The following is an 18,635-nucleotide window of genomic DNA, read 5'->3' as shown; positions in this document are numbered from 1 at the left end:
ATATAGACAGGATGCAGATTTGGATGTAGAAGGGACAGATAGTGTTCAATCCAAAAAAGTGTTGCAATACACTTTGGAAGTTCAAACTTGGTCAAGTGCATGGTTAATGGCAGGATTCTCAGCAACATGAAGGAACAGAGGATGATTGGGATCCACGTTCAGAGGTTCGTAGAGGTTGCTGATCAAGTTGATAGGGTGGTTAAGAAAATGTATGGTGTGCTGGCCTTCATTAGTCTAGGGATTGAGTTCAAGAGCAATGCAGCTCTGTAAAACTCAGGTTAGGCCACATTTAGAATATTGTGTTCAGTTCTGGTCACCACATTGTGGTGAGGATGTGGAAGCTTTAGAAAGGGTGTTGTAAAACATGAAAGTCTGCAGATGCAGTAATTTAAGTAAAAACAGCATCGTGTTTTTACCAGGATGTTTGTTGCCTGGATTGGAGAATATGTCTTGAAGAAAAGTTGACTGAATTGTGGCTTTTTTCTTTGGAGAGATGGAGGATGAGAGATAACAATAAAGATTTATACGATAATGAGAGATTATAGATAGGATGGACAGCCAGCATCTTTATCCCCCCCAGGGCAACAATGGCCAATACCAGAGGGCATCCATTTAGGGTGAGTGGAAGAAAGTTTAGGGGAGATGTCAGAAGTAAGTTTTTTTTATACAAAGAGTGGTGGGTACCAGGAACAAACTTGTGATGGTGGAAGCTTATGCAATAGGGGCATTAAAAAATTATATGAATGTAAGAAAAATGGGGGTTTATAGGCTGTATGGAGTAAACAAACGACCAAGTCCTGGAGAAGACTGGAAGTACGGACCTCTACTCAATCATCCGTGCTCGCTGCCTGCAGTGGGGTGGCCACATTCTCTGAATGGAGGATGGCCGATTGCCCAATGCTGTCCTCCATGGTGGGCTACCAGATGCTCCCCGCCCTGTTGGCTGCCCACATTTTCACTACAAAGACGTAATCAAACGCGATCTCCAGTCATTCCATGTCAACCATACTGACTGGGAGGGCCTCGCAAAAAATTGCACTGCATGGCATTCCGCGATTTGCAGTGGCACATCACAATGTGTCAACAACTAAAAAAAGTTCTATGAGGGCAAAAGAGCTACAAGACACCGGGTTCATCTTTGCTCACGAAGGGATGGGCCATGATGATTATGATGGAGTGAAGGGTTAGATTGATGGTTGAGTGAGATCAGGTAGGCTGGCACAACACCGTGCACCAAAGGGGCCAACTGTGCTGTAATGTGCTTTACGATCATTAATTTTACAAGTATATGAAAGTGCTGGAGAAACTCAACAGGTCATGCAGTATCCAAACAGAGCAAAAGACAATTAATGTTTCGGGCCTGAGTCCTTTTTCAGTAATGCATTAATTTTACTTGTCTTATAACACAGGGTAGATTTGCAGAGCAGACCCAATGGGCCAAATGACCTACTTCTGTCCCTTTACTTTGTGATCTTGTGATCTAAGATAGCATGTTCCCTTTACATTTGGTAACATGCTGTTGAAGAAAGCTATCAAGGATCCCATTCTCTGAACTCCACTGAAGATAGCCTCAACTGACTTGATTTGCTTACCCTATGAGCAAGTTGAAGTTCCCCATTTCAACTGCTGTTCCACTCTACATACATCAGATATTTCTTGGTTTAATTTCTGTACTGCTGTGCTGTAGTGTAATTATTTGATGGCCTGTAGACAACTTCCACAAATGATTTCTAAACAGCCTTTGAATAATGTCGCATTTTCCACCTTCTTACCAATCAACCAAATGGAGAAATAATCATTTTTCATGATAATGGAATAATAAAGATCATGGATGGTCAATTGGACATCATCATGAAACACTTAAGGGCAGCACTCTTAGCGTAACAGCGCAACGCTATAATCTCCTGTAACTCAGGTTCAAATCTGGTGCTATCTATAAGGAGTTTATACATTCCCACTTTGTCTATGTGGGTTTCCTCTGGGTGTTCCAGTTTCCTCCCACCCTTAAAAATATATGGGGTTTGTAGGTTTGTGGGGGCAGCACAGTTAGCATAGCAGTTTGTGCCAGCAATCACAACCGGAGTTTGAATCCCATGTTGTCTCTAAGAAGTTTGTACATTCTCCCCATGTCTACATGGGTTTTCTCCCACCATTCGAAATGTACTAGGTTAATTGGGTATAATTGGGCAGCATGAGCTCATAGGCTGAATTGGCCTGTTACCATGCTGTATGCCTAAATTTAAAATCTAAGTTCACTTCTTTAGCTGGAAGCTCATACCACATCCACTAACTACTGTGTGAAAAATTTGCCCTGAATGTTATTCCTAAACTTCTCCCCCTTCACCTCTGGTTTGTATCTCACCTAACCTCAGTGGAAAATGCCTACTTGCATTTATTCTATACCCATCATAATTTTGCACACTTCTATCCTATCTCCTCTCCACCCCCCACCCCCCACCCCATTCTTCTGAGCTCTAGGGAATAAAGTCCTAAGCTGTTCAACCTATCTTTGTAACTCAGTTCCTCAAGTCCCAGCAACATGCTAGAATCCTAGTAAATCTTCTCTGTGCTCTTTCAACCCGATTGAGATATTTCCTGTAGTTATCTAGCCAAAACTGTACACAATACTCCAAATTTGGCCTCACCAAAGGGATTTTGTTGAATTTCAATCTTAATGTTACAAGATCAAACCAGCAACTACAAAGAAGGCATATCACACAGGGGTAAAGATGAACAATTACTTTATTAACAAAAAATTCACCTTCAAACTTTAATTCAAAATTCCCCCTCATATAACAATGCCCACTGGTCACTATGCAAATTTCTATAACAGTGTAAAACTAATAAATTCTCCAGACTAAATAAAATATATGTAATTAAAGTCTAAGTTATATTTCCAACCAGCCCACAGAAAAACTTAGACACAAAACACACAAGACTCACAAAACTTCGATCTCAACTGAAGCAAAGATCAGAAACAAAATTCAGTTTGTTTGGTAAATTGAAGCCAAAATATATTTGAGAGAGAGAGAGCACAAAATTCAAAGTTGTCTTGTGTTGCTTGCAGAGAGAGGAACAACTGGCTTGGTCTGGATCCTTCTGGCTGCCTTCAGAATGTTCATCCTTATTGAAATCCCAACATTCTAAACTTTCCTCCAGACCATGACTCATGCTCTGGGCCTCCTTCCACTCCACAGCACCCCCAGTGGTGGTTTATCGTCCAAGTCCAGAAATTTTTGGATAATTTTCTGCACATGCTCAGTCCATCTCTCACTTTCTCAGCAGTCCACCTTCACCTTGGCTCTCTAAGGCAAACTGTCACTTTTTAACAAAAAACCACACAATACATGGGCCAATACACAACACAGAACTCTGTAACATCTAAAAATAAAGTTAAGGAAATTGTGACAAAAAGAGTACGCTTCATGACATAAACCACCATGCGAGTTGTTCAATCAGTGTGAAAGGATAGATTCAAAATTCTTTTTATTGCCATGTAATAGTACAGAATATGTAACATTACACAAAATTGCCTTTTGCCTGCTATAAGGCAGATTAAATGTCACCCAGCACCTCTTACAGTATAAAAGAGAAGTAAAACAGAGTCCCTTCAGTCCCTGGATTCATCTCCAGCACTCCTGCAGCTGCAGAAACTCCTATACGATCCATTGGCAACCCGAGCTCCAGATCCAAATCTCTGACATGATCAGCAAGCCTTCAGCACCCAAGGCCCTTCAGGAGCCCTTCTTGCCCTCAGCCCCCTCGAATCTCAATTCCAATACCTGGTTCTCATGAGCCAGCTTCCAGCAGCTTGTATCCTGCCTAGTTCCTCCAAAGACAAGTTACACAGTGTCTGTGTGGGTCACTCAGCTGCTGAGCTCCTCAATGGTCCACCAAGATTGTCACCATCCTGTAGGGTTATCTCGTCTGTTTCTCCTTCTTAACAAGGTGGGGGTGTGTGGGATGACCTACACTAGTCTGCTGCTCCCTGGATTCTGCAAACCCTGGTGGCCACTACCAAGCACAGGTGCTGCCATCTTGGGCAAAAACCTGTGATTGCAGGATTTTAGTTTTAAAAACACAATCGACTCTTCCATCAGGCCATTTAATGTTTGTTTGGAACTACCAGTATTAGGACCAGGCAGTTGAATCCTTCAGAGGAGCATTATGTCTCCACCATCACAGCAGTGGCAGCGCTGCTGTCACAGCAGTTCTGGCAGCATTGCCACTTTTTTGAGTGTCTTTGCTGGTCAAACATGGAATGCTGGAATAAATGGGAAATCATGAAGGTACACAATTTGAAGTATATTTCCAAGGATGAATGAAAGAATCAGAAATGCTCACATGGAGTACATCTTTCTAGTGCACAATTTTTATATCTGCAAGAAGAAGCAACAAATATATCAAAGAATTTCTTGAATGAATCACACAATTATTCAAGAGTCAAGACTTAATATTTCTGGTGAGTCAAAAAGAAACAACATCATTAAAGTGAGAGATGGATGACATCCTAACAACATCTAAATCTGCAAGTTCAGCACAAGTAGGATCAGCATTGGTTGTAAAAATCATGGGGTGCTAAAAAGTTGTTTTAACTTTAGGATTAATTGCTTTTTCTATGAATTTAATTAGGCTTTTTTTAATTCCCAAAATTACATTAATTCAATCCCACCCCACCCCCCACCCCGCACCCCGCTTCCCCCATGTTATAAGCTTTGCAACTTTTTACCTCTTTAACTCAAACATATACTGGTTAATGTGGACATTACTTCTTTGTTGTTCTTACTCGATTGAGGATTGTGTTGTGTTTAAAGAATCAAATAAAGATGTAGTGATTTTTAAAAATGGTTGGGATGTCAGTCATACTCTAATTCTTTGAAACCACAATCCACAGCAAATAAATAAATCTGCTACAACTTGTTCAAGTATTGCAGGTATGATGTGTGTGATGTCATTTGTGACATTTTATCCCACTTGTGCACTCAGTCAGAGCTTTTGCAAAACTAGGTACAGTTTGTTTGAGCTTCTGTAGCTCATGTGTAGTACATTGTATTTTCTGCAGTGGAATTCATTGAAAATTAAGAACTCACTGAATACTCATACATTGGAGTTTTTAACATAATTTAATGATATATGGTACTTGCATGGAAGAGAACATAATTATCAAGTGGTTCATAAAAAATTCAGCAAAAGTCATTTTAAACCAGTTAGAAATGTAAATATTTCAACTTGTTCATAATGAGATAGTGAAAATGGTGTGGACTAATAATTGGAAATGTGCTGAAAATGGAAGATTAACCAATTCCATGCTGCTTTGACCTATTGCTGGCATGGTAAAGAAGATCTGACTTTTAAAGAGGTACTGTTTTCATTATCTAACAGAGAGAAAGGATGAGTGTGAGAGCAGTTTGTTGTTCTCAGCGATGGATGTGGGAGATCCTGGAGTCTTCTAGCCGTCCATATCTGCACCAGGTTTGCTGAGCTGCGCTTTTTAAGGAACCGTGTTAGGGAACTGTAGCTGCAGCTCGATATCCTCACTCTGGTGAGGGAAAGTGAAAGTGAGGATGTCATAGTCAGGAGTTACAACCAGGTGGTCACACCAGGGCCATGGGAAGAAGACAAGTGGGTCTAAGTTAGGAGAGGGAAGGGAAAGAGTAAGGTACAAGAGAGGACCCCTATGGCTGTAACCCTCAATAATAAGTACTCTCTTTGAGTACTGTTGGGGGGGTGGGGGGAGGACAGTCTAGCTGGGGAAAGCAACAGAGGCTGTGCCTCTGGCACATGGTTGGCCCCTGTGGCTCTGAAGTAAGGGAAAGGAAGAGAAGGGCAGTAGTCAAGGAGACTCAATAGTTAGGAGGACAGATAGGGATTCTGTGGATGTAGTAAGGAGAAATTTGCCTCCCTGGTGCCAGGGTCTGGGAGGTTGCTGCTCTTGTCCAAGATATCTTAAAATGGGAGGGAGATGAGCCAGAGGTCATGGTACATGTAGGTACCAATGACGTAGTGAGGATTAAAGACGAGGCCCTGAAAAGTGAGTACAGGAAGTAAGGTAGGGAGTAGACAAGAAGGACCACAAAGGGAGTTATCTCAGTATTACTGCCTGTGCTACACAACAGTGAGAGCAGGAACAGAATGAGGTGGAGGATGAATGCGTGGCTGAAAGGGTGGAGGCAGGGATTCAAGTTTCTGGATCAATGGGACCATTTTTGGGGTAGATGTGACCTATACAGAAAGACAGGTTGTACTTGAATCCCAGGGAAACCAGGATCCTGGTGGGACTACTCAGGAGACTTTAAACTAGAATGATTGGGGGGAGGGAACCAAATGGAAGAGATCAGCAAGAAGGTTAGATTGCAAACAGAGAAAGACAGTGTTTGAGGGTGGAAAGGCAGGTGATAGAGAAGGGAAATGCTTTGTATGAAGATGGAGGGGAGATTATAGAAAAATAACACATAACAGAGTTGTTTGAAAAAAATAGGGGCAAGTATCTGGAGAGACAGGGTCTGATCAGGGAATGTGTGTGGAATGTCATGTTTGACCAATCTTGTTGAATTTTTTGAAGAGGTGACTTGAAATGTTGATGAGGGTAGAGAAATGGATGTTGTCTATATTGTCTTCAGTAAGGCCTTCAGTAAGGCTCCGCATGGAAGGTTAGTTAGGAAGGTCCTGTCGTTAGGTATTAATTTTGAGATATCCTAAAATGGGAGGTAGATGCCAGAGAGTTGTAGTAGATAACTGTTTGTCAGGCTGGAGGCCGGTGAGAAGTGGTGTGCCTCAGGGATCTGTTTGGGTCCATTGTTGTTTGTCATGTACATTAATGATCTGGATGATGGGGTAGTAAATCAGATTAGTAAATATGCAGATGATACTAAAATAGGTGGAATTGTGGATAATGAAGAAGGTTTACAAAGATTGCAGAGGGATTTGGACTGCTTAGAAGAGTGGGCTGAAAGGTGGCGGATGGAGTTTAATAATGTGAAGTGTGGAGTGCTTCATTTTGGAAGGAATAATCAAACAGGACATACATAGTAAATGGGAAGGCATTTGGGGAATGCAATGGAGCAGAAAGATCTAGGAATAACGATGCATCATTCCCTGAAGGTAGAATCTCATATGGATAGGGTGATGAAGAGGCTTTTAGTATTCTGGCCTTTTTAAATCAATGCATAGAATACAGGAGTTGTGAAATGATGTTGAGACCGTTCAATGCATTGGTGAAGCCAAATATGCAGTACTGTGTGCAGTTCTGGTCAATGAATTATAGGAAAAATATCAACAAGGTAGAGAGAGTGCAGAGAAGATTTACAAAAATGTTACTTGGGTTTCAGCATCCAGATTACAAAGAAAGATTGCGTAAATTAGATCTTTATTATTTGGAGCATAGAAAGTTGAGGGGGAATTTGATAGAGGTATTTAAGATTATGAGAGGAATAGAGTTGATGTGTATAGGCTTTTTTCCCTTGAGGGTAGGGGAGATTGAAACAGGTCATGAGTTAAGAGTCAAGGGGCAAAAGTTTAGAACTAACATGAGGGGGATCTTCTTTGCTCAGAGAGGGTGGCTGTGTGGAATGAGCTTCCGGGAGAAGTAGTGGCGGCATGGTCCATTTTGTCTTTTAAGGAAAAATTGTATAGGTATATGGATGGGAGGAGAATGTAGGGTTAAGGGCTGGGTGCAGGTAGATGGAAGTAGAGAAGAGTACTTAATTTGGTGCAGATTAGAAGGGCCAAAATGGCTTGTTTCCGTGCTGTAATTGTTATATGGTTATATGGTTACTACCAATTAGATTCTATCATTGGAATGGCCACAATTAATAATGAAGGAAACACATTAGCTAATATTTTAGACACAGGAATATGAAAGGAATTAAATTACGTCTCAAATAGAAGCACAGAGATTTATTTTATTTGCCATCATGTTTGTCCTGTATTTTACTGTTCTATGTTCTATATGCATAACACATCTCACACTTTGAAATGTAAAAATAATCAGATAATGAATGTTGTTTCATATATTGCCCAAATTATTAAGGATAAGTTCTCTGCTTTTCATGGAAATAATGACAATACTATCAGAAATGGTTTTAGTTTTGCATCTCAAACTACATTAATAATTACTGTTAGTGTGGATCTTCAAAATCAAACTGAAACTCTAGGAAATTGTTATGGGAACGTGCATGTGCACGTGATGTCAGATACATGGTGTGTGGTGATGTCAGATACACAGTGCATTGTGTGGAGAGTTTCAGAGTGGCACTATGTTTGAATAAAGAAAGACGTGCTTATAGCTCCTCTCCAGTGATGTTATTTCCAAAGGCAAAATACACGTCAAAAATGGCGATGAGGATAAATGCTGGACAAGGGGATCTACAGGATTTTGGAAAACGAAGGGCTTTGGAGGGGGAAAGAAGGAATTATTTTAGGCTACAGTGAGATGGAAGCATGTGCTCAGCAGCAGAAAGAAAGCAAAAGGGAAGAAACTCGAGAGGAGGACAATAAAAAGTGAGAATAAATTCTGGATTTACTTGTTACTGGATAATAAGCAGTTAAAATGACGGAAGGACGATTGAAAGAATATAAAGAAATGGAAAACTGGTACAATATGTACTGCATTGCTCATGATATGAGGGATACAGAAACCTGCAAGAAAAAAAGGCACTGGTTTTAAGCAAGGTGGGGAGCAGAACATACAGTCTGATCAAGACCCTACTGGCACTGGAAAAACCAAATACCAAGTCTTACGAAGAGTTATGTGACCTGGTTGGAGAGTATCTGTCCCCAAAACCAGGGGTAATCATGGAAAGGTACAAATTCTTCACCCAAAAGCAAAAGGCAGGTGAAATGGTGAGCCAATATTTTGTCGAATTGTGTAAGTTGTTGGAGACCTGTAATTTTGGAAATTTTTTGGACAAGGCCCTCAGAGACAATGTTGATAATCAGTTTGGCTGATCACCATGCTAAACAATGAGTGGAAAAGTTTGGACATTAAGTCTGCCTATGTGATAGCATTGAGTTTTGAAATGCCAATCATAACATTGATATTATACAAGGGGATCATGTGGTGAAGAGAATGGACTGATGAGAAAACTTCCACTGTGGTAAGAATAACCACAGCCCTGATATCTGTTATCATAAAAGGAACAAGTACTATTTGTGTGACAAGAAGGGATACATCAAGTCAAAGTGTCCAAGACAGAAAGAAAATAGAGAGAAAGAAGGTCATTGAGGGAAGAAAAACCAGAAATTAAAATTTAAATAACAATCTTCCAAAGTAAAAAAAACCTCAGGGAAAACAACAGAAGTTCCAGCAGTGAGCCAGAGCACCAAAGCGAGTCCGAGGATGATAAAGCATTGGCAGTAAAGTACGTCCATAGTGTAGTTGATCATAAGTCATAAATTTTTGTTTGTATTAACATTAAGAATGAATCAGCCCAGATGGAACTTGACACAGGGGCGGCTGTGTCATTAATGTTGAAAGATCTGAAAAACAAACTATTGCCCAAACTTGAAATGAAGTGGTCAGACATAGTGTTAAAGATGGTTCCTGGAGAGAAAGTCAAAGTGCTAGGGAAATGTAAACAGCAAGTATAAGGAACGGACAAAGAAAGGATTACCCCTTTACATTGTAGGCACGAAAGGACCCACCTTGTTTGGAAAGGATTGGTTGACACATGTCCAAATGGATTGGAAGGAAATGGTTGTGGTGAAGAATGTACAAACTGTGGGCGATAAAAATCATTGGCAAATAAACATGATGGCAAATAAAATAAATCTCAGTGCTTCTATTTGAGATGTAATTTAATTCCCTTCATATTCACTGTTTATAGGTAGATTAGATTAGCCCTTCCTCTTGGCTCCACCCCATTAGTCCCAATATAGACCCTGTTTTCCTGCCCTACCTCCAATTTATCTGAAGACCATTGTAGATACCGGTTGTTAATTGTAAGCTAATAAAACCCCATTTGTGCTCCACACAAGTCTCCGAGTACCATCAATCACATAAAAATTTTATTAGCTTACTTTTGGAAATGGGAATGGAAGCTCTTTTGAAGCCAGGCATGCTCCAGTTCGACCCTCTGTATGCCAAAGGCCCCAGAAGAATTTGCCTACTGGTTGGAGTGCTTCCAGTCTTACTTAACGGCCACCCAAGAAGTCTTCCACTCCAACAGCCTCCAGAGATTGGCTCTCCTCTCCTGAGTCGGTCCCAAAGGTTACACAGTTATCATGGACTGCGTGACGTACGAGATGGCAATCGAAGGCCTGAAAGCCCACTACATGCTGGCGAGACACCAACTCTCACAACATCGGATGACTACATTCTGGAACTATTGACATTGATGATAAATTGCCACTACGAAGCGGTCTCAGCCCGGGTGAGAGAAGAAGAGCAAGTCTGGGATACACTCATGGCAGGAGTAACATCAAGGAACATGAGACAGTGACTGCTAGAGTTGGGGAAAAAGGACCTTGCCAGTTCCCTTGGGAATGATGCCATGATGCACAAAAGTCACTTCCTAAGACCATCGTGCCCCTCACAGGAAGTGGGCGATCTCCTCGAGCAGTGTGAGGAATTCAAAATAAAGTTCAGTTACTGGTTCACCTCGTGCTGTGTGGACGTCTCTCATTTCGGTAGTGCTGCCGTTAGCAGACACTACAGTGCTGGCCCCGTCTTTGGAACCTACCTCGAATGTGACAAAATGCTACTACTACTACAGGATGTACTACTGCTATAGTTGCAACAGCTGCGACCAACGCTTCAGGGCAAATCAGCCCAGGAATTAGTTACAACTGGCCGAATTCAGTTCCAGATCAAAGGCATTGTCTTAGAGAATACCACATTATGGGACATTGTCAGCACCCTGGATGCCACTACTGTAGCAAAAGTAAGCTCCTTTGTGGATAATCCTCTGATGGAGCATAAGTACGAACAAATCCGCCATTTCCTCCTTGATCCCTTGGAACTCAGTCGAAGTGAGCACGCTGTCCGCATCCTTAATATGCAAGGCCTGGACGATAGGAACCCCTCCGAGCTCATGCACAAAATGGTGGCCTTAGCGGACGGACACACAAACAGTTTCTTGTTCAAGGCTCTGTTCCTCTCCAAGCTACTGATGCACGTTTCCTCAGCAATATCTGACATGGATTTCAGCGCCCCACACCTGGTACCCAAAAAAGCAGACAGACTTTTCCGCACCCCGCAACAGAGCTCCATACATGTGCAACCGATCTATGCCGACAGCGCCATTGGTTTAGCCCCCACCGCCAGTCCCCCAGCAGTAGGCGCAGCCCAGCTGCAACATAATGAGGGCTCAGATAAACAGAGTGATTACTTTTTCTACCACTGCAGATGGGGCCGAAACACCTGGCAGTGAGTCCCTCCATGCTTGTACCCCAATGCCAAGTCAAGCATGGCGACAGGAAATGGACAGGATGGACAGGCTGGCTGCTGATAGTGGCCTTTGCGGTTGACAAAAGTAAAGGCCTACTCTATCTCAGGGACCAGCAAACAAAGAGGGATATCCTAGTCAACATGGGCGCAGAGATAAGCCTCATTCCGTCAACATATTTCATATTCCAATACAATCCCAAGTGCCTTCCCCTACAGGCAGCCAACGATTCCTCAATTCTGAGTTTTGGCACCCACCTAGTCACAATCCACGCCGCAGACACGGTTTTCCACTGGAAGTGTATGATTGAGTCTGTGGGACAAACCCTACTCAGAACAGATTTCCTCCAAGTATATGAGTTTCTGGTGGCCATTTGGTTAACGCTACCACGTTTCAGACATACCCCCTCACTCTACGGCAATGTTCCTTTCTGTCATTATGAATCCACACTCTGGACTGTAACAAATATGTCCTCCTACTGGCTGAGTACCCATCACAGTTGGCACTCAACTTCCACGATGCTAAACCAGCACATGGCGTGGAGCACCACATCGAGACCATCGGGCCCCCAGTGTGCGTACAGGCACAGTGCCTCCCACCGGACAAACTCCTTCAAGCCAAGACCAAGTTCGCTGCCCTCGAAGAGTTGGGTATTGTCCGCCGCTCAAATAGCCGCTGGGCACCCCCATTGCATGTGGTCCAGAAGAACTCTGGCAGTTGGCGCCCGTGTGGCATCTACAGGCGACTCAGCGATGCTACCGTTCCAGATAGATACCCTATCCCACATCTCCAAGATTTCACCATGAGACTCCAGGGCTGCAGGATCTTTTCCAAGGTAAACCTCATCAAAGGATACCATCAGATTCCGGTGTATCCTAAAGACATCCCGAAAATGGCCATTATTACACCTTTTGGACTTTCAAGCTCCTTCAGATGCCTTTCGATCTAAGAAATGCAGCCCAGACATTTTAGCATCTCAAGAATGTGGTCTGCAGGGACCTCAATTTCATCTTCATCTACCAGGACAACATTCTCATTGCTAGCCCTGACACCACCACACACAGGACACACTTGAATTGCCTTTTCGACAGGTTACAGGAGTTCGGACTCACAGTGAACTCGGCTAAGTGTCAGTTCGGCCTGGAAACTATTGATTTCCCGGGACACTATATCACCCAAGAGGGGGCCACACCAGTGCCAGATAAGGTTGAAGCCATTCAATGTTTTCCCAGGCCGAGCACAATCAAAGGCCGACAGGAATTCCGAGATATGGCGAACTTCTATCATTGTTTCTCCCGGGAATGGCTACCCTCATGCAACCCCTATTGGACCTCATCAAACTTGGCGACAAGGCGCTCCAGTGGTCACATGAAACCATTGAAGCCTTCCAGGCAACTAAAGCGGCACTAGTGAAGGCCACATCTGTGACCCATCCAGACTCTTCCTCACCCCTAGCCCTTACAACAGATGCATTGGACAGAGCGGTCGGCATGGTGCTAGAGCAGTGGGTCGATGAACAGTGGCACCCTCCCCCCCCCAGCTTTCTTCAGCAAACCTCTCCGGACACCAGAACTCAAGTACAGTGCCTTTGACCGTGAACTGTTGGCCTTGTACCTGGCAATACGACATTTCCAGTTAATGTTAGAAGGAAGGGTTTTCATCGCCTACATAGACCACAAACTACTCACCATGCACTCAGCAAGGTTTTGGACCCATGGTCGGTGAGGTAACAATGACACCTCTCCTACCTTTCTGAGTATACAACGGGCATTCGCCACATCGCAGGCAAATCTAATGTGGTGGCTGATGCCCTGGCCAGACCAGCCATCACCACTACCTCAGGAGGATTCAATGTTGCACAGCTAGGCAAAGACCAAGCAGAGGATGTGGATGTCCAGGCCTACCGGACTGCCATCACTAGTCTGGTTAGCGATTTCTGTCCTTCACCGGAGAACCTGACTTTACTGTGCGACGTGTCCACAGCCTCCCCAGACCCATCCTACCCGCGACTTGGCGACGGTGGGTGTTCGACCAAATACATGGTCTGTCATATCCTTCCATAAGGCCTGCTGTCTGACAAGTTCTTGTGGCATGGCCTATGCTGCGATGTAACTCTATGGGCTAAGACTTGTTTGGACTGCCAACAGACCAAAGTGCACAGAAACACCAACGCCCCACTCCAGAACTTCAACCTGGTGCAGCGCCATTTTGACTATGTGCACATGGACATCGTCGGCCCGCTTCCCGTGAGCCAAGGTATGCGGTATTTATTCACAGCAATTGACCATTTTACTTGTTGGCCGGAAGTGATACCTCTGCCCACATCTGACACAGAAACTTGCGTGAGAGCTTTCTTGTCAATTTTGGCCGCACACTTTGGAGTCCCGACCCTCATCACCTCGGACCAAGGGGCCCAGTTCATGTCCTCACTCTGGGCCAACCTACCCAAGTTCTACGGCAGCCAGTTACACCACACCATGGCCTACCATCCTCAGGTAAACAGCCTTGTCGAACATTTCCACCGCCACCTGAAAACTCGACTACAAGACTCTAATTGGATGGACAAACTCCCATGGGTGTTGTAAGGAATTTGCACAGTACCAAAAAAAGACATACCAGCATTATCTGCCAAGATGGTGTATGCTTCCCGCTTACCATCCCAGGGGACATTCACTTCAACCCTCTGGGCCGACAACCCAGTGCTCTAAACGTCCTCCAGCGATTCAAGGAATAAACGGGTAAACAGAAACCTCTGCCACCTTCCTGACATGCTCTCCACCCTACCACATTTCGGCAAATGCAGTCTACCGAATTTGTTTTCATGTGGCGAGGACATCGAGGGACATCCCTACAATGCACCTATGAAGGCCCATTCAAGGTGTTGCAGTGCCACAGTGTTGTTTCACCTTGGACTTTGCCAGGAGGCAGGACAGGTTTACCATTGACCACCTCAAGGCAGTTCATTTGGACTCAAACCAACCTGCCTCGGATCCCCAGGTCAGATACGGAGGCCGCCAGCCCAAATATAGTATGGTAACTTTTTTAAAAGGTGGCAGCGAATCTGGGGGTAGGGGATGTGTAGACAGGCCAATTTGCCGTCCCAGTTGTCTGACACAAGATTACGCGGGTCTCCCTTCCCTTCCAAGGAGAAGCCCATGGTTGGTGACACGTGTTGCCCGGGGGACAGAGCCGCTTCCATGCTGTGTGCCACTGGATGGGGAATGATGCCACGACACACTGAACTCACTTCCTAAGCCCAGCATGCCCCTCACAGGAAGTAGGCATTCTCCTCGAGCAACGCAAGGAATTCAAAATAAAGTTCAGTTACTGGTTCACCTCGTGCTGTGTGTATGTCTCTCATTTCAGTAGCACTGCTGTTAGCAGACACTACAAAATTACCATGTAAAGATTTCAATTTTATTTGTATATTTTAAAAATGAACCACCATTAGCTCCTGTAACCGGCCATTTGAAGCCTGTACAGAGCTGACAGCAGTCAGACTGGACGAATGCCATCCTGCTGACAAGCGCTGAGACTGTTGATAATTGACAGTTCACGTGTGAGATTGCATCAGAGCTGGCAGGAAGATGGCAGCAGTGTTGAGTCTTCGCCATAAAGGGTTGGAATTTAGACCCGGTGTATTGGACGACTCGATTTTAAGGTGAAATTTTAAAGTTTTAGATTGTCCTATATGACGGCATCAATGGTGTTCCGATTTATGTTCCTTCAGTATGAAATTGTTTTGTGTCACTAAGTATACCACAAGGTATTAAAGGAAAAATCCCCACTTTAAGCCAAAAAGCAAACTAATAACAGTATCATACTGTTATGTTTTTCTATTTTTAAAAAAATACTTTGCGATTTCCAAAAGAAAATTGTTGTTGGATATTTAACAACTAATATATTTGCAAAGTTGCATTAAAAAATCTGCCTGCTGAAGGCTTATTATGAAATAGTTTATTGTCAGTGGAGCTGATACATTGTTTTATTCTTTGCATGTACAGTCCAATTCCTTGTAACACATTTCAGTGTTTATGGCATTCTTGAACTAGGGCTGGTAACATGATAACTAATACGTGTGTCCAGTTATAATCATTTAAAAATTTGGCTGATGTTTATCGGCTTTAATAAACAATAACTTGCATTTATATCATTCTTTTTAAACTAAGTAAAGCACTTAGTTATTTTAAAAAGTGTTATGAAAGAAATGCATCTGATGCAAGGATCGACAATGAGATAGACAACAGACTCGCCAAGGCAAATAGCGCCTTTGGAAGACTACACAAAAGAGTCTGGAAAAACAACCAACTGAAAAACCTCACAAAGATAAGCGTATACAGAGCCGTTGTCATACCCACACTCCTGTTCGGCTCCGAATCATGGGTCCTCTACCGGCACCACCTACGGCTCCTAGAACGCTTCCACCAGCGTTGTCTCCGCTCCATCCTCAACATCCATTGGAGCGCTCACACCCCTAATGTCGAGGTACTCGAGATGGCAGAGGTCGACAGCATCGAGTCCACGCTGCTGAAGATCCAGCTGCGCTGGATGGGTCACGTCTCCAGAATGGAGGACCATCGCCTTCCCAAGATCGTATTATATGGCGAGCTCTCCACTGGCCACCGTGACAGAGGTGCACCAAAGAAAAGGTACAAGGACTGCCTAAAGAAATCTCTTGGTGCCTGCCACATTGACCACCGCCAGTGGGCTGATAACGCCTCAAACCGTGCATCTTGGCGCCTCACAGTTTGGCGGGCAGCAGCTTCCTTTGAAGAAGACCGCAGAGCCCACCTCACTGACAAAAGGCAAAGGAGGAAAAACCCAACACCCAACCCCAACCAACCAATTTTCCCTTGCAACCGCTGCAATCGTGTCTGCCTGTCCCGCATCGGACTGGTCAGCCACAAACGAGCCTGCAGCTGACGTGGACTTTTTTACCCCCTCCATAAATCTTCGTCCGCGAAGCCAAGCCAAAGAAAATGAAAGAAATGAAATCTTGAAGAGAAAGACTTTTGAGGAAGTTTTTGGCAATTGAATAAGAGTTTGAGCAGAATTCCAGATGGCTGAAAATCCTCTCAAATTTGCCAATAATGGATGGGCATACAGTATAAGGGAGAACAGATGTTTGTGGTGGGACACATCTCTGCAGTTCATATGGCTGGAGGAGATTGTAGTGGTGGGGCAATAGGTAATATAGTATTGACAAATTAATGTTAGAGTTACTAAAAGTGGCCCTTTGAATTCCTCTGTGAAAAAGATTTGATAAAGGTGCAAGGCTCTCACTGTGATGCATTATGATATAAGACTGCACATTACTCTTTACATTAATGATTGGTGGTGCTCAATTTAAACCAGATTTTAACTTCTTGCACAGTTTGAAAATATATGTGAGAATAACTTTCCTTGAGCATTAATTTAATATTTATGACATTGAAGAAACTCTGGGACAATGATTACAGAATTCTCCAGATTGCATTTACAAAACTACAATCTGTGAACCTACAATGGGCATTGAACAAGGGCATCATCACCTCCTCATCTTCAAACAGAAGGGGGAGAATTAGGATATTAGGAATTGAAGAGCCCTATTATTGTTCAACATTGACTACAAAGTCCTGTCCAAAGCCATTGCCAATTGAGTCAAGTCTGCCCTGGGGCAGATGATCTATGCAGGGGGGGGGGGGGGGGGGAGTTGGTGAGCAGCTGCCTGGTCATCTTAGACCAGGAGAAGGCTTTCAACCGAATATCACACAAGTACGTGATAGACATGCTCTCCAAAATGTGCTTTAGCAAGGGACTTCAAAATTGGATTAATTGGCTCTACATGGTCATCCATAGGTCAATCCAAATCAATGGATGGAAAACAGATAGCTTCCCCTTCAAGTTTGAAGTCAAGTAGAATTGTCCACTCTCTCCAGTCTTATTTGTGTGCTGCATAGAGCCCTTTGCTCAATCTACCAGTAAGGACAAGGACATAAAAGGAGTGACATTACCAGGGAATAGAGGCACTCACATCAAGACCACCTTGTGTATGGATGACGTCACCTGTCTTCTGCTTCGACACATGATCGGTTGACAGACTGATCAGCATCTGCAGCCCTTTTGAATCTGGATCCGGCACCAGAGTAAACTGGACGATGAGCGAGGGGATGCTTTTTAGTAACTGGCCCAATGGGACCACCATATCCATCCTAGTCAGAACTGATTACCTGAAAGTGTTGGGGCATCTGGTTTGGAAGGATCGAGGTGTACAACAAAAATTGGTTGGAGTGGATCACAAAGGGTCCACCAAGAATTAGGTCTGTGGGCATAGTGATCCTCTTCAATAACAGGGAAGAACCTGGTAATCAGGTGTGAGTTGCTCTCGGTACTGCTGTATGTGGTACAGGTGTGGCCCATTCCCTGTGCCTCTTCCCTGCTGGTCACCAGAGCATCATCTGGTACATAAGGGAATCCATGGTGGAAAGCATCATAAGGGTCACACATTCAAGTTGCCAAATAATTGGGGTAAGGGCATATCCATCCTGACCCCAGTGGCATGCCTAAAGTATTGCAAGAGTTTCTATTAAAGCCATCCTCTGAGGAGCAGAATTTTTGGGAAATTGTGCCTATGTATTGATGTTGCTGCTGCTAAACAGTTCAAACTCTGGAGAAGTGATGTGTCATTTACAATGGGAATGGGAGTAAATGTCATTATCTCCATGGAGACAGGATTCTGGCATGCATCCAGGGACAGAGGCTGCAAACTCAGCCATTAGAGCGCGGATCTGGTGGTGAGGCAATCGACAACTTCCACTTTGAGTCCGGGACTGTATTTATGAGGTATTCGGCTTGAGCGAGCCCGAGTGTTTCAAGGAGCTGCTGAACTGTGAAGATGTGCTGCAGAAGCTCATAGTCCTACACTTCCTTGATGACATGCACATTGAAGACTGCCCATCTGTTCTCTGGTCTTCAGGAGCACCCAAACCGAGCCTCCATGGGCCAAGGCAGATTTTGATCTTGCTCTGCTGAGTTCAGGAAAAGAAGAAACTGTAAAAAAAAACTGTCTTTCAACACATCTTAGACCAATTTGCATCAGTGAAAGCAAGGAAGGTGCAGTTATAGTTTTCATGTAGTGCCATAATTTGTTAATTAAAAGATTTATGAGCTTAACTTGTATTTTTGAGTTGATAATATTGTAAAGTTATCTAAAAGATAGGTGTCAGATGTTTGGACAGGGGCACAATTTCAGTGCTTGCCATAGTACCATTT

At 43.7% G+C, this 18,635-nt stretch overlaps 1 protein-coding gene across 7 annotated transcripts in view; it reads left to right on the top strand.

The window, feature by feature from the left end:
• Positions 1 to 18,635, top strand: part of stard13a (StAR related lipid transfer domain containing 13a) — a 684,147-nt gene that overhangs the window by 110,596 nt on the left and 554,916 nt on the right. The window contains exon 1 of one of the 7 annotated variants that reach the window (XM_069891631.1): positions 14,958 to 15,045. The exons of the other annotated variants lie outside the window; for them this stretch is intronic. The gene's annotated coding sequence lies outside the window, so the exon portion shown is untranslated. Of the gene's footprint in view, positions 1 to 14,957; positions 15,046 to 18,635 lie in introns of those variants that run through there. 7 annotated transcript variants of the gene reach the window in all.

This window comes from Narcine bancroftii, chromosome 7 (assembly GCF_036971445.1).
Source record: "Narcine bancroftii isolate sNarBan1 chromosome 7, sNarBan1.hap1, whole genome shotgun sequence".
Lineage (NCBI taxonomy): Eukaryota > Metazoa > Chordata > Chondrichthyes > Torpediniformes > Narcinidae > Narcine > Narcine bancroftii.
The sequence above is the reverse complement of the archived record's forward strand: the minus strand, read 5'-3'. Positions and strand labels throughout refer to the sequence as shown.